The sequence below is a fragment of the Marmota monax genome, unplaced genomic scaffold (genome assembly GCF_021218885.2).
Source record: "Marmota monax isolate L192 unplaced genomic scaffold, Marmota_monax_Labrador192_F-V1.1 WCK01_AAM20220418_F8-fsc00049, whole genome shotgun sequence".
NCBI lineage: Eukaryota > Metazoa > Chordata > Mammalia > Rodentia > Sciuridae > Marmota > Marmota monax.
The window spans coordinates 6216820-6228925 of NW_026694221.1; the positions used below are offsets into that span (position 1 = coordinate 6216820).

The 12106-nt window shown below is 31.3% G+C and overlaps 1 protein-coding gene across 4 annotated transcripts in view; it reads left to right on the forward strand.

The window, feature by feature from the left end:
- The window catches only part of Pcdh9 (protocadherin 9), an 874581-nt gene that overhangs the window by 794724 nt on the left and 67751 nt on the right, over window positions 1-12106 (forward strand). The window lies entirely within an intron of this gene.

Sequence of the window (12106 nt, forward strand, 5' to 3'; positions counted from 1 at the left end):
TGGAGAGAATTGACTGGAAACCCATCTTCCATTTACTACTTGCGTGATTTGGGACAAATTACTTACAGGGTCATCATCTAAAAAATAAGAATAAAAGTCTATCTTCTTGAATTGTTGTGGAAATTGAATAAAATAACATGTGCAAAGTGCCAAGCTTAGTGATCGAAACTGCTGTTCCCTGTCTGCCCTGCTTTCTGTCTGCTACCATCTAAATGAACAAGAATTCCCTAATCAAATTTCTAAAAGTAGTATTATTCCATCAATTTTAGTTCTTCCCTGATGCTCATTTTTCTGGTATCTTTTTTGTATCCTGTCAAGTTATGTCCTTGCCTTCCCACTCCTTCTTCTCTAGCACTACACAGAAAATTTACCTAAAAGCTCAATACTTATTAACAATATGTAACAAAGAAGAAATAAGTGTTGAATTTTTGAAATAAGTTATATTAATATAAATACATGCATTTGATATTTGAGTTCAATGTTTTGTGCCTAAATTAGCTTCTTTGTTCTCAGCATTGATCACAGTGGCCTGTGTGATGTTGGTAGCTAATAATGGCTTCCGCCTGCCTTTGCAGGGTCTGGCAATCTGCTCTGCAGCAATTAACAGAGAAATTGTCATCATTGTTTATACAAAACTCATCAAGGAGGTCAGCAGATGATAATAACATTTGCCTTTCATGTATACCAAATACTAATAAATGCATTATTTGAAATTATTAATAATCCCTTGAGATAAACAGGTATTATTACTTATGAGTTGTTCATTTTAATTGAGTCATTAGAGTGGAATTTCTAAGATCTTATAAATAGAGAGCATCAGAAGCAAAAACTGAAAACTAGGCCTTCTATTTCATTGTGCTCACAGAGGGCAGTCTTTGAAAACCTTCTATGGGAAATGATGAATTTCATCCATTTGTTAAATACTACATCCTACTCCTCAGAACAGTAAGCTTTTTTTTCTGCTTTATTTATGATGATAATTAGACACTGGTTGCTGTATATAATGGTACACACCTGTCATCACAGTGACTTGGGAGGCTGAGGTAGGAGGATGGCAAGTGCAAGGTCAGCCTCAGCAACTTAGTGAGGCCCTCAGAAACTCAATAAGATTCTGTCTAAAATAAAATTAACTTTTTTTAAAAAAAAGAGTGGAGCTTGAGCTCAGTAGTAAAGTGGATGCATATCACATAAAAGTTACCATATTTTCCCTTTTAAGTTTATGATTCAATAATACTTATTCTATTCCCATGTTGAACAACCAGTCTCCTGAACTTTTTCATCTTGTAATACTGAAACTCAGTAGCCATTTGAAAGCAAGTCCCCATTTATCCCTTCTGCTACCCAGAAGGTTGACTACTCATGACACTTCATGTAAGTGAACTCATACAGCATTTGTCTTTCTATGACTGGCTTATTTTGATTACTCTAAATCCATTCAATCACCCTGTGTCATATGTTAAGATTTCCTTTTTGTGGCTCAGTAATATTCCATTATAATATAAGCCACATTTTGTTTAATCTACCACTGTAGACATTTGGGGTTTTTCTCCCCTCTTTGTGTATTGCAAGTAACTGCATTATGAATAACTACCTCTATGACACTCTGAGGTTAACTCTGGGGTATACCTACACAGAAGTGGTATTGCTAGGTTGGATAGAAATTCTAATGATCATTATCATTATGGGAGCATAGTCTTGTTATTTGCCATAGCAGTTTTGCCAGCCATCCACCTTATAAGATATCCTCAGTTATCAAGCTTAGAATCATTTGATATTCATTGTCTGCTCTCTGCCTCATTCTTTGACAGTCTGTGATTGTGTTTTTCACATTGACTTCCTCAAAAGACCCTGCTTCTTTATGGCCCAGGTTTCTCAGTGTCCATATCCTTATAAGCTCATCCTTGTGAGCTTGTCTGGCCAATAAATCTCCTCCCTCCAATACAGTTTAAATTCTTGCTAGATAACCTTTTTATGGGATAACTATGATGCTGTCATTCCTTTGTATGATATAAAATGTACCCCATTTATTGACTACCATATAAGATTAAAGTTGCTTCGTTTGATGATCAAGATTTCTTTATAATTTTAACTTCCTTATCAGTCTACTTTCCACTGTTTTCTTGTACCAACACTGACTTCTAGCCTGGTTGGATTATTTATGGCTATATTTCTTTCACATTCTACTCTTCTTGAATATTTATATGTACTATTTTGTATCTGGAAGATTTTTAAACACCCAAATCCTTCATGTCCTTCAGGAGCCAACTAAAATTTTGAAGCCATAACTAATTTCAGGTATGTATTCAACCTCTCCCAAATTAGCACCCTGATAGCAGTTTATTGATTTTTATTCTATGGCATTTGTCTCTTCTAATATTGTATAATACTAATTTATGGATCTTGAATTTCATACAAGATTTAGTTCCCCAATGACAACTTGCAGGCAGATTGTGCTTGTGTTTTTATTTTTTTTCATATCCTTGAGTAATATAACAGAGCTTTTTCCACACAATTAGCAATATATATATATATATATATATATATATATATATATATATATATATATAGTGGAATTTTAAGTCCTGTCGAGTCAGATACAGTTTCTTACCATTCTTAAAAGAGATAGCTTTCTATTACTAATCAGGAAGGAAACAGGAAGAAGGTGTTAAAGGAAGGAAGGTAAACACCTTAAAAACCTTGTTTTTGACCTTGAAGACTACAAATCTTTTAGGCAAGCCACTTGTAATTTTTCTGTGCATAGAAGAGAGGAAACAAATTTAAAAAAAAATGAATTCTCATATACATCCTTGAGGAAAACTTGTTTAAGTAACAACAACAGGCTATTTCTTATTCACAAGTGGTTTTTCACTTAGTGGTTGGCATCTTGTTTGTTGTTGTTATGTTATTAGACTGAAGGCTAAAAATTAGTTGTTTAAAATTAATTTGAGAGCTTTTTGATCTGGTTCTTCCAGTTACAGCTCAATGAACTTTCAAGAACATTTAAAACTTAAAGGAAAAAAAATTAATAGTTTTTCTGTAGTTAGAAGCTTCAAAGGATACATTATTTTGAACTTACTTGAATTTTGCCCTAAAAATATTACAAAATATATCTGAATGACCTTCCCTCCAACAAAGGGTAGAGCTTTAATTAATTGAGACAAAAATATCTCCCTTGAAATATATAGACAACTGTTTTTCTGTATAGTCAGAGAATACAGAATGTCAAGTAAATGTGTATCTATATTTGAATAATAGAATTGAGTGATTTCTAATATTCAATAACATGGACATCAAGTTAGAAAGGCAAGTAAACTGAAAAATATATATGAACTATTTCCTTTACTTTCCTCATGTTGATTGACATATTTTCTGCAGATGCTTATATTTTTTACGTTGACTTGGATTTGGAAAAATGTTATTCATAAAACATCTTCTCAAATGCAGAGACAATTTTACCATCTTTTCCTATTTTTGAATTCACTATATAACTTTTAAAAGGGCTTCTTATGCCATCAAAACTGATAGCCTTCATCAAAAGGTAATATTAGTTAAACTTTTATCAGCTAATCCTGTGTCAGAATTATTGCTGCAACTTTCTAATACATACTGAAAAATATTATTTTGTGAATTTATCTATGACAAAGAGCTTCAAAAGATTTAGTTTCAATAACATGATTCTAAGTCTTAACTTTCAAAGAAACAATGACAGTTGTGAAATTATAACATACACTAGTCAAAAAATAGCAAGGAAGGCTTTATTCAAGACTATTTCAATAGGGGAGAATAGTAGACTTCTTTCCTGAAACTAAAGGAAAGTGCTGGAGAAATTTAGTGGGAGGTGAGTCTATGTAATTAAGCCATCTGTGTTTGCTAATTGTTGTTTATGGATGGTAGGCTCCTACTTTCCCACAGACTAAAAGACAGGGGTCCTATTTGTCTTGATGATTCTATTTCAAAGAGATAGCTCTTAGGTCCTCAAGAAAAACACAGTGAAGAAGATTTACATCTCAAAAACCAGTGAAAAGATTTTCAATTGCAAGTTTTCAAAAGTGGCAATTTCTAAGAAATGGAAGGCTGAGGGCCTTGGGTCAGGGATAAAACTTTTTTAAGGTGTAGACAGGCAGAGAGGAATGTTAAGCCCTTTTTGTGATGCAAGGGAAGACAAGAGCCCCTGGGGTGCTGGACACAGCTCTCCAACTGAGCTATAACCCAACCTCTTAGGCAGTGGGACTCTACCACAGCTACTGAGCAATCTTTCCAACTTGTTCTTTACTACACTTCCACAGGAATAATTCTGCAGTTTGTTGCAGAAATTCTTCCCAAAGAAGGTATTTCTACTGCTCTCAGGAGAAATTTCATTTCCAAGATTTTTGACAAATAAAATGTCATCTCCAATGGATTAGACAATTTTTAGACCATTCTGTCAACAATTTCCAATACCAGCCTTTCAATCAAATGTACTTCTCTCAGGTTCATTCCCAGCCCAACTGCCAACACATACAATGCTCATTTACTAATCCAGGAAAAAAAAATCACTGTTACTTTTCAGTTTAGTTACTTTTAAATTTTTCGGTTCATATCTTATGACTAAAAAAAGTTCATTCTATTCTTTGAGTCATTTTAGAGTTATTCCTACAATAAGAAATATTACCTTAAATAATTTTCTTTTTCAAAATGTAGGTGACATTATTCTTTCCTAAGCACTGCTATTTTTAAATCGAAGAGATTATCCAGTGTGCAAAAATGTGGGAAATTCTGCACTCAAAGCAAACAAACAAAACTGGCAGTTTACTAAAGAAAAATGGAGGAACCATCTTACACTTCCTTTTTGTCAACACAAAATTCGATTAAAAATGAAAAACTAATCTGATTCTAATATTATGTTATAATATAATTATAGAAAACAAAATTATGAAAGTATAAAGTGGTATGTCAAAGCCATGCAGATAAACCTTTAAATATTCCTGATTTATATTAAATAAAGTACAGTGTACTGATTTAACCACACAGTCTTCTCAAATAATCATCCAAGTATCTACATAGTTTCAGAAAAGGGCACAGATGTTCACCCTTAAAAAACCTGTAATTAAGACACATTTATGCTCTGCAGATGCAACCATTTCTAAAGACTACCAAGTACACTTGTAAACATACCGAAGCCAAAGAAAGATCCTTTTGAACTTTCTTAGTTCTTTCTTTTATTTTACTAGAAAAACAAAATAAGAGTACTAAATATTCAAATGTATCATTAAAAGAAACTTATTTAATACAACATTTACTACCTAGCCACATCTATTTTATAGAATATGTTGAACTTAAATTCATAATACATTTTTTCCAGGTAGTTTCTGGAAAAAATATATAGATATAGATATAAATGTAGATATAGATATATAGTTGTAGATAGACTTTTATTTTCTTTATTTATTGATATATGGTGGTGAAAATCAAACCCAGTACCTCACACAGGCTAAGCAAGTGCTCTACCATTGAACCACAACCCCAGTCCCATTTTATGAAATTTATTAGAAAGATTTATACCACTTCTGTGTAATGTAAAATTAGATATTTTACTGACTTTAGTAAGCTTGATATAAACCAGTTTTGGGACATTAAAGTGAATTAACACTAAATGAAAGGAATAGGAAGAATATGTTAAAATTTTGCATCAATAATATATTAAATAATATGGGTACTTGTTTTGATTTAAAATTGCCTTGAACATACTGGAAAACAATTCTGAATGTGTTCATTACCAAAGGAACAGGATCATCTATGCTTTTAACTTAATTTCTGGATTATATTTTTAACTCATTTTGTAGTGTAAAGATGTTTAGAAAATGTTCACTATTTTAAATAGTAAAGTTAAATTTGCCATACTTAAAACAGAGTCCATATTTTCCCTTTTTAAACATTTATATACTCTCTACTTATTTTCTTTTAAATATTTAATTTGTCATCTAAATTCCATAGACTATGTCCTCATTTAAATGTTCAATTTGGATGGTATAAATATATTTACATCTTGACATCCTGATTATATTCTAAGAGATGTAAAATTTCAGGGAAGGGCTGGGGATATGGCTCAAGCAGTAGCACGCTCGCCTGGCATGCGTGCGGCCCGGGTTCGATCCTCAGCACCACATACAAACAAAAGATGTTGTGTCTGCCGAGAACTAAAAGATAAATATTAAAAATGAATTCTCTCTCTCTCTCTCTCTCTCTCTCTCTCCTTAAAAAATTAAAATTTCAGGGAAACTTCTAAGGATTCCAAAGAAGTTGAATGAGTTTGTTGCATTATGTACTGAAAGCAGCTTTTCCATCTTTTTTGGGCTCTACAGAGTTTACAGAGTTATCTTTCTAAAACAACATTATTATTATTATTATTATTATTATTATTATTATTATTATTATTATCATTATTATTATTTTGCAGTGCTGTGCATCAAGTCCAGGCCTTGGCACATGCATGCCAGGCAAAGGCAAGTGCTCTGCTGTGGAGCTACATTCCCAATCCTCGGAAACAAATATTATTGCATTATCTTGAAATTTTTTCCAGTGGCCTTTTACCATAACAATCTGAACACCTGAACAATACAAATGCTCATTAATGATCAACTCTTTTTAGTTTCCCACGTCTATGTTCTTTCATCTTCCCTTGAAACATGTGGAGTTCTATCAGATCTTACAGTTCCCCATGCTTGCACTTTAATTTCATTCTGCAGGGTTGCATGAAACCTTTATCCTTACACTGGTCACCTTTGAACCCAGAATTTTTCAATCTTGATGTGATATTGCAATTATACTGTCAAGAATGATTTTCCGAAAATGCTTCCCTAGAGAAAAGCACTTGAGTATTAAGATATAACCTGTAGCTGCAATTCCAACAAAATATTTAGAATCAAAGCAACATTTTAGTTGACAAAGAAATGTGTTTTTATTTGAATGATTGCTTCTCAAATTTTATGGGTTGTAGTCTCTATTCTAAATTAGGTGGACATTAGGTCTATTTCATTTATCAGTGTAAACATGGTTTTATTTATTTGTAAGTACTTTTTTATGATTCAATCTCTTGGTTATTTTTGAAAATCATTTGAAGTGAATATAGATACACATGAGAAACAAGGTGTTGGTGAGGGTAAAAACAAGACAGAATGGAGATGTTTAATGTTGTTTTTGTTTGAGTAGATATGTGACCAACATTGAAGAAGATAACATTCACAAATGAATAAATGAAGTAAATACAAAAGTTGCATTAGCACATAAGACTTAGAAAATTAGTTCTTTTATACCTTAGATGTGATGTCAAAAATACAATATATAATGACAATTATTGCTGTAGCTCATTTCACATAACCACAGTTGATGAGAATTGCTGGGATTTGCTGGGCATGTAATAAGTGAGGTAAATTATAATGGTAAGATGGCTGTTAGTTGTGGTATTTCTACTATATACTGTAAAAATAACCAAGGTGAACCAGGCTAATTTAATAACTATATACATTATCCAGGTACATTGAATTATAAAGATATCAATTATTTATTGAAAATTTGCTACTAATATTTGTTGGATAGTTATTATATATCTAAGAACCATGTATACATTTAACCTAAAAACTGTGAATGACTCTATGAAAAAAGTATTAAATCTATGACACCTCCACTTACCTTTAGGCAAATGCCATTTATTTGGATAAATAATATACTCACATGACCATTAAATAACAGTCAAGATAATAATAGGAATCTCATAGCTCATGACCAATTTACAAAGAATAAATACAATTGGGAGATTTTTAAAAGGCAAGAAATAAATTTGGGCTGGCATCTTTAAGTAAAGTGGAAAGTGATTTAGAAAGAGATGAACAATATTGTAATGGAAGAAAAAAATAACAAATCTTGAGAAAATATTATTTTGTCAATAAATAAAGATAACCTACAGATTTTATGATAATAATCTATTGGCATTAGGTGGTACATAATAGGATTAAAAATACTTGTAATTAGAAATAGACTTTCTATTTCTGCAAAGGTCAATATTATAACTAACATCGTATCTGGGTAGAAACTTTTTCATTTGTTATTTTAATTATTCAAATGTATGAGGTTCAATGTGATAATTTGATACATGTATATAGCATGTAATAGTCATCTCAGGTAGTTAACATTTCTTCATCTTGAATACTTAAAAATTTTTGATTAACAATGATCCCTGTATAAATTTGTGAGATATTGTGTGATACTTCAGGACATGTACACAATATTTACTGATCAAATCAGGGTAATTAACTTTTCCATTTCCTCATCTTTACTTTGTATTTGAAGTCTTCAAGCTCTTCTTGTTTTTCATAATTTTTTAACTCGGATTTAAAAAATTATAAGACACTGAAGCATCATATAGTAACCTATGAATATGTATAATTTGCATGTGTCAATTATAAAAAGAAAACTTATATATCATCAAGGTTCATGCAGAAGAATGAAATAAAAGCTTCTTTTCCTATTTTTTTATCTCTTCATTTTGATTTGGCAAATCCTAGTATTAACTTTAGTTGGAATAAAAAAGAAATTTATTACATGTACATTTTAAGTAGTTTTGAAACTATTATAATAAGTCATGAGGAGATACTTTTCAGACTTACAAAATTTTATGATAGTCTTTCACCTTTACTCATATATATATATATATATATATATATATATATATATATATCTTTTGTATTTTAATTATGTTAATTTGTTTTATAATTAATCAAATCACTCATTTATTCAATAAAGATTTACTGGAACCTTACCATTTATCAAGCAATATATTAGTTAATGTGGATTCAAAAGAAAAACAAAAGTGTTACTCTAAAGACAAACTCACAAATAAAGCAATATTGTATTTCAGATGCACTACATACTCTTTGTAATTTCCTTCCACATACCATAAAAATGCCACTTGATAATTTTTCTCAATTTTTCAACTTTAAAAAGTACACTTCTTTTCAACTATTTCTACCAGAATAAAAGAAACACAAAGTAAAGACAAAATAAATATACGTAGGTACACTTTATACTTGTATATTACGAATGTGTACACACACACACACACACACACATAACTTTCAGTTAACACTGTCATTGCACATTTAAAAGAATAGAGATAACACTCAATTTGAAGTGATCTGTGATCTGTTTCTGCTGCTAGTACTCCCATTCTTACTTGAATTGGAAGTCACATTTCTTTTTTATAACTACTCAGCTTTTCCTGATTTGAGGTAGCTAGTGACAATGTGCCAGTTAAAACATCATCTGCACATGTTGACAAGTGTCTAAGGGAGAGTACCAACTGTTTCAAATACACCAAGATGACTCAGAAAGAACTGTCAGATGGCCATGTTCTCAGAGGTGGCACATCACTTGGACTACAAGAGCCATTAAATGACATTTCTCCAAGAGGGAACCTTGTCATTTTGCAACCTGCCTACTGTAGGGGCTTCACTTTTGCCATGTGATGAGCCAGAAAATTGCATGGAGGAAGATATTGAACAAATGTAAGAGGGTGCTCTATCTTAACCCCAACTATGTGCATATAAAGCAAAATAAATTAAATTCATTAGTTTTATTCCCTTTTATAATGAAGGAAGGATGATGCCTCAAAAAGGCAGCCATGATAAAAACCAGCTCTTAGGAGGCACCCATTCTTTCTAAAGTGCACAACTACAGAATTAGAAACATATCCTGAGCCTTTCTGTTTTTGAATTTGCTATCATCAGAGCCTTTATTTGATCAAGTCCTCCATTCACACTGGCAGTTGTACAGTTATGTTCTCTCATGTTTTCAGCATAATCTTTGCATCTACTCTGCAGAAAATGTGAGAAAATCAATCTGTGCCTCATATATTTGAAGGATGTAACAGCATCTAGCTATTTTTTCCCCTCCAAGGTTTCCTTTCTTATACAGAGATTTTTTTCCCCCATCTGTAATCTTCAGTGGAGTTTCATTCTCTATTTCATTCCATTTTCTGTGTACACTGGTAATATATTTCTAGCTGTCAGAAAATTAGGCAATTTAATGCAGTGGGTAAAAGGAGATTTTCCTAATCATTTCCACATAGATCCTAAGTATATTAATTCTGCAATGAAGAATTTTTAAAAATAAAATTACTGCTGGGTAAGATCCTGCTTTAGGCTGTTTCTTAAACTAAACCATCTTCTCTTCTGTATAAACATTTTACACTTCACAATTATGGTCAATTTGAAAATTCCTATGATAAAGGTCAAGCATGATCAAAAACTTAGGACCACTTCTCTCACAGCTTTATGTCTAAATGCACTTGGATATTTGTAGAAACTCAAATCATGGATAATTTATCAAATTCCATCCACTGAATGAATATGTGTTTAAATAAAATAAACACAAAAGTATAAAAGAAATGAGAAAATAAACTTTGTTTCTTTAGAAACTGGAAAAGTAGTAGGCCAAACATCATTATGCCAAGTCGTCGCGATGTGTGTTCCTGAATATATGTACACAATGACATGGGGAAATGAATGCATTATGCATGAATAGAATATGTTCATATGTACAAATATAGTCACTCATATTTAAGTACATTTTATCATACGGAATTCAATAAAAGTTGATCTCTGCCATCTGGGTTTTACATAGTTTGGTTATAGAAATTTTTGTAGATTTGGTTTTGAATCTATGAAATAATCAAAAAGGATTTGAAATAGTTTTCTCATAATTCCAATTAAAATTTCAGTAAGTGCCTTTTGTGGAAAACCCTCCAAAATTATTATTTTATTTTCAAACTTTCATTTTACAAATTTTCCCTTTCATTTTCGTTGAACTTGATACATATAGTTCTCAAAAGATTTCTAGCTAAATGTTTCAACTAAATCTTGTAGAGGATAACCTTAATCTAGATACCCTTTCTATCTATCCTCTTTTTTTTTCCCTAAAGGCTTAAAAGACTCTATCTATCTATCTATCTTGCATTTTTAATTTATCCAATAGAAAAAAGTAAAGTATCTATTAAAATGAAGATAAGTAAAATAAATCTGAAGAAAGTTTGTTAAAAAAGTTTGAGTTGTTTAATCACATGAAGAGTCACATACACAAAAAATTACCTTTACCCAGTTTTCTTTCTTTATTGATGAAGGAATATAGAAACTATATAAAATATATGACTTGTATAAGTTGCAAGTTGTTGCTTTTTGTTGTTCACAAAGGGTATAATTGGTACATAATGTTATGATACTTTTATTACACAATGTGCCTCAATTGTTCAGTATTGGTCAACTTTCATGATCCTACACATATGCACACATATATCCCTCAGTCAGACCTGTGACTGAACCTGAATAAAGACAAAGAGAGAGCAAGAGAATCTTGCATACATAGATCTGTCAGCTCTAAGAATTTCTAAGATGCTGATCATCTTATCACATAAAAAGAATGTCCCCCAAAGGACTGATAAATGCTTTCCATCAGAGCACATTTTCCCCCCATTAACCTCATTCCCAGAATCCCAATCAGACACCTGTATTGTTATGATCTTCCCATGACAATTACCTTGAAAATAGTTCCCTAATAGTAGAATCCCAAATCTGGCTAATGTTGAGCTGGGCATTCCTGAAATGGAGATCAGGAAGTATTAAGTGAAATAATCTTGACTGAAAGGTAGGTTTCCACTATATTTACATATCACTGGAAAGATAACTTGCTCTAAATTGATAGATTGAGTTTAAACTCAAAAGATTTTAAATTATTGTTGAAACATATAATTTAAAAATTACATTTATCAATTATTTGGCAATGTAGAGATAACTTACAATAAAATTTTACTCTAGTATAATCAAGATTTTATCAATTTAAAAATCCAATACTGCAAAATTTAAAAATAGTTTTATTCTAAATTAAAAGATATTAATTTTTAAGATATTATATCTCATTAGCCAGCTAAGTATGGAATTTTTGGATAGCTGTTTAAACGCTAACCCAGGCAAAGGCTATTACTGAACAGAAACTTATACATTTTAATAAGTTTATTTTATAACATGTACCTTTTTTAAAAAATGCAATACCTTGAGCCATTTAAAAGTTCAAGCTTATT